Below are 6000 nucleotides of genomic sequence, written 5' to 3' on the forward strand. Positions count from 1 at the left end.
CACCATTCTTGCGAGACTGCTCTTAACGTATTCAATCTGGTTTGACACTTCTTTACCATATGATTGATGTATGAGTTTCATGTAAGATGAGTGTCCACTCGCAAGAACTTCATCTGGGTCATAAAAGGGACTATCTCATCTCCGTGCTTAATCTTTATGGTTTGGATTTTTCACTCTCTACAAAAGATTATGGTGTTACTTTTACCAGTTGATTCGAATGATGCACAATCCATTTGATTGTAGATTGAACTTTAGTAGGTGTAGTGATATATGGTAATGTGTTAGGATCTGTGAGATACCTGGCGTTGCAGGAGCCAGGGGTCGAGAGGTTGATGGTTTGTGAGGGAGGGGGTGGTTTGAATCAGAACTCTATTTTCTTTTCGTATTCATGAGCTTCGGTTTCTGTGATTTAACGTTTACCGTTACGAATTCGGCGGGGTCTGAAACTGAATCTATAGTGTCGCACGATGAATCAGATTGAGAGCCATCCGGTGGATCCTCATTTTTATCTTTCAATAAAAAGAAATTAAAATAAAGTATATTTACGAATGTTAAAAAAAAAGTTTTGTTACCTACCCGGTTTGAGGTTTCAGGACGACTGGAATAAAACAAAGTTATTCTGCTGTAGGCACTTAAATAGAAACAAAAAATATAACATTAACCCACTGTTTTTTTAACAAATTATTCAAATGAAAATATAAGAAACACAATAATATTTTTATGACACACAAAATCAACCGCCACCAATGAAAACCATAGACAATCCTGCTAACTTTGACGACTGTCATTGTAAAATTGACAATAAATTTGTATGTTGACCAAAATTGATCATAGATGGCACTAGTTTGATAATTTTAATTAGAGATGAAAATAATCGACTAAATTTACTAATCGAACTAATGAAATAATCGAATGAATCATTCGAATGAATCATTCATTTCCGGTATACCATAGACAGTAGACACAGAAATTTATTCAAAGACAAACTCCGTTTTACGGGAGAAATGTCCATGCTTTGGGAATGCTAGGTACTTTTTTTTCCTTTATAAGAAAGAGCTTTCTACCAAAATGTAATAACATCGGCCAAAAACAAGTGACATAGATTTACAAATGAAAATGAAAAACAACACAAATAGGAAGGAATAACAATATGAACACAAGCAAAAAACGATAGCTACATCGTATGAAAACTTCGAGTTAGTTACATTCTAGAATATTTTCAAATGTTTTGAATTTTTATTTTACTTAAACTAATAATATTATATGAAAAACAGAAGTCACGTTCTAATACGGATTTTATTTCTAAAAAGCTGGGACGTGAATACGAAAAAAGTCGTGTGTTTATTGTAAGTAACCCTAATAAAAAGTAACACAAGAAATATTTTTTTTTAAAAAACAAATATATACTGATTTTCAAACAAACAAATGGGAAAATGGAGACATGGTTTGAAAATTAAAAAATACCACTCGTAGAGCGACAAATTATAAACCTGCATGGGTAGGTACGTCAGTTTGTTTTTTTTAAAAATAATAATGTAAACCATGATCCTTACTTTATGTTATTTAGAATATTTACATGGGTATAATTATGGTCTGTGGTTATCATTGCTTGACATAACCTAATATTTATCTGTCAAACAAAGGATGAAAATTAAAATATTTTTGTTCCATATTTATTGTTTAGGTCTCGCATGTAAAACTACAATCAGCTGTTATTGTGTTGATATTTCAGATCGGATGTATTTGATATAAGATTTATTATTATTAAGTACACAAATAGGCTAGCAGCAGTCCTATAAACAAACGTCACTTTATTTTATTGTTATTTTTATTGCTAAATGATGCACTTTATATATTAATATACATTTTTATTTTACCTGTGCTGACATAACTACAAAAAACAAAAGCATTTTATTTCAACTATCACGTCTGCCAGATCCCAGCGCCCATTACGTCATAACGAATTAGTTGGCGATGAAAGTAGTCGAATGAAAGCAGTCGGCGTAAAGCTCGCCCATTGGTCTATTTGTAGTCGAATGAATTTAACGCACGCCTATTGGTCTATTTGCATTCGAGTCAATTCATTAGTCTGGAAATTACTAATTCATTCGATAGTCAGCGTAAAGCTCGCCCATTGGTCTATTTGTAGTCGAGTGAATTCATTCGACTACATTACTGCATTCGGGCTTTGATTCGACTGAATTAAGTAATTGAATGTAGTCAACTACTTTCATTCGACTACTTTCATGGCTAATTTTAATACAACTTGAGTGATCATGTTCATGAGCAGAGAAATGTATTTATTTATTCGCGGACTTTTCAGTACATTCAACAATGACAAACACATTTCTTTATAATGCATGTACGTACAATTGAAATAAAATACAACTAAAGAAAATTAAAGCTATGACAAAAAAAAATAACCAGCTCAGGGCCAAGATCTGGTCTATCTTAGTAATTGTTTAGATCTAGAAGGACTTATACAAAAAAAGTCCAGATCTTGTCTTGAGTTTACAATGTGACTTAATCGGGACATTGGTGCATGCAAGACATAGTTTGTGTTTTCTGCTGTTCTGATAGAGGAACAGCACATTATTATTTCGCAACTGGCGGATCGGAATATTGAATGTCATTTGTTCCAGTAGGTACCTAATGATGGTACATCAATTAAGCCATTTAGTAAATTAAACATAAATATGGAGTCAGTGTTATTTCGACGTTTTGTGGACTTGAGATTTTGAACATTGACTCCATTTCTCCGTAAGTGTAGTCTCCCCTCTCGAGGCCGATCATCCATGCTACTTTTCTTAGCCGACAATGTTGCATCGATTTGATATGATTTATCTGGCCTACATAGAAGGAAGACCAGATCACGGAGGCATATTCTAAAAGAGGACTGACAAGTGAGCAATATAATAGAGTGCTTTAACTGAAAACATATCAGAAATATCACTATAATCCTTTAAATATAGCTTGATTAGAATGACAGCTGTCAAACTAATTTCATTAGTGGTGAGAAATTACTTATCACTGATCAAATCGATTTTATCAGTTATTTCATGCAACCATGAAAACTCTGTTTCCGAAAATTTATAAAAAAACGCAAAAACAAGCCTATTATAGTGTTGAATACAATTATTTACCAAAAATAAGACATTTATACTTTTTCGTGAACATTATCAAACGCAAATTTTTTTTATTGGATCAAATTAAATTGATCAATTTGTCCCATCTCTAACGTTTTTGCAAAATGATGTAACCTTGTAAGAACGTCGTTAATAATTAGGTTTATTTTTTTTTTTTAGTTTTAAAGCTGATTTTATATATTTATGTTCATTTATATGTCAAGAATTGTATTTAAAAAATAAATTAACTTACCAAATACGAATGATTTTTTGTGTGTTAATATGAATCACTCCTTAGACTGTACTACAAAGTTATGTCGTCAGTTTTTCTGACAACTGTCATTCTAATCATCATACATTTTAAGGACTATAGATATCCTGCTAACAAAACCAAGAGTTTTAGTAACGTATTAACCATAGTATCAGAGCCGGTTTTAGCACTAACAGCGCCCTGGGCGGGATTTCTACGGCGCCCCCTATCTTCCACCTCTTTAAACCCATACCGTCAAACGTGACAATTTTGCCCAGTTTTAACAAACTTTTACCATATCATATTTTTTTTGTATGGGACTACTCCTATCCATTTTGTTGAATAGTGATACTAATTATTCTGAGCATTTTTACAAGTACAAAACGTTTGCTTTTATTTTATTTATGCAATTTTAGAAGACAAAACATGTTGGGCAAAATTTTCTCCACTTGTTGACAATTTTGCCCACTTGGTAATTAACTGTAATTTTTGGTTTTATCATCCTTATCATACGGTTTATTACTACTTTTTGGGCGAAAAAAACTGTTTATGTTTAAACAATAGCATCATTGAGGCATCACCCTTATAAAGAATGACTAGGTGGCGCCACTTCTGCTTCTCGCACCTTCAATTTAACATTTTTATATCAAAATACACGCGGCCTTAATTCTAAATGTATAGATTTCTACAATGAAGTGGTCGGGTGTGAATTTGATATAATATGTTTGACAGAGACATGGCTCAGTGCCAGCGTTTTAAGCTCGGAACTTTTTACTCCTGACTTTGTAGTGTTTCGGAGAGATCGTGTCACTTCTAGTAGTGCTCACAGGCAGGGTGGGGGGTGTTTGTTGGCCGTGAGACACAGAGAAGCGATGAATATTCAGCGGTTTTCTGAGTTGGAAACAACCAATGAAGACTTGTGGCTTAAGCTAACCTACAATGACACGATTATTTTTATCTGTGTGGTTTATTTTCCACCACAAAGTACTGTAGAATCTTTTAAATTATTTTTTGATAAATTGTTATGTAATTTACATTTACTTGTTGATAAGCGTGTCATTGTGTTGGGTGATTTTAATTTGTACTCTGCACGAGGGGGGGAGGTGGATACTGACCTTTCTTTCCTCTGCTCTGTGCTGAAACTCACTCAATACAATGGCATTCTTAACAATAAGGAACGAACGCTAGATTTAATTTTCTCAACAGTTCCGATATCCATTTTTCGAAGCGAGTCTCCTCTCACTAAGGAGGATGCTTATCATCCTGCATTGCTTTTTCAGTACAAAGTTAAATCTCTAAACACACGCACCGCCGTTCCCATAACGCATATAACATCGGAAAGGGGATGGGATTTTACTAAAGGTGATTTCCGCTCCCTTTACGACTCCTTTTTTAATGCTGATTGGGACGGCATAATAGATTTAACTGATGTTAATGAGGCTGTTCATTATTTTTATAACACTGTTTACAATTGTTTAGATATGTGCTTTCCGAGGAAACACCCGGCTGTGAGTAACAGGAGATATCCGAGGTGGTTCTCTCGTGATATTATCAGTGACATCAGAAAAAAACACGGATACCACAAAAAGTGGAAGTCTTCTGGTGATCCATACTACTACTCTCTTTTTAGTAATCTTCGAACCGAGGTAAAACAGAAAAGAAATGCAGCCTTTGACTTTTATATTTCCGATATCGAATCAAATATCTTGCGAAATCCCAGTGACTTTTGGAGATATATTGGCTCTAAGCGCCGGGATGGAGGGATCATGGACTCCATGACCTGGAAATGTCAAGACGTTCGAAATGTGGATATTGTGAATGCTTTTGCTAGTAATTTTAAATCTGTTTACTGTTCTACTCCGAATAAAGAGGTGCATCTAAATAAACAAAGTTCGTCTCAAGGCTCGCAAAATATTTCAATAGATTATTTCAGCGAAACTGATGTCTTCAAATCTATTAGTTCTTTAAAGAACACTTGTTCACTTGGTCCCGATTTTGTTCCAACCGCTGTGCTGAAGAGTTGTGTACACATTTTCAAAAAACCACTAACTGTTATTTTCAATCTGTCCTTAAAAACAGGTGTCTTTCCGGAGTTATGGAAGATCTCCAAAATTTCTCCAGTGTTTAAAAAAGGGAATAAAACATGTATCGAAAACTATAGGCCGGTGGCAATTTTATCTGCTCCTGCAAAGGCATTTGAATGGTTGATATATCATTTTGTCTATCCCCAATTAGAACCATTCATATCAAACGAACAACATGGATTTCGGCCTGGGCGTTCAACCAATACAAATTTGATGGTGTTTACGAATTTTGTCACTAAGTCACTCGACAAAGGTGCTCAAGTAGACTGTTCGTACAACGATTTTTCCAAAGCGTTTGATAAGGTAGATCACCAACTTTTGCTTCTGAAACTTCAGAGGATTGGCTTTAGCGACATTCTTCTGAAGCTATTCACAAATTATCTTACAGATCGTAAGCAATATGTGTCATATGGACTGTATCAATCTGAAACATTTAATACCTCTTCAGGGGTTCCTCAAGGATCTAATTTGGGACCATTGTTATTTTTAATCTTTATAAATGATATTAGTAAAGTCATAAAATTTTGTAATTTTCTCTTAT

Source organism: Micrasema longulum, unplaced genomic scaffold, assembly GCF_059751315.1.
Source record: "Micrasema longulum isolate JH-2025_06_02 unplaced genomic scaffold, ASM5975131v1 h1tg002270l, whole genome shotgun sequence".
NCBI classification, from domain to species: Eukaryota; Metazoa; Arthropoda; class Insecta; order Trichoptera; family Brachycentridae; genus Micrasema; species Micrasema longulum.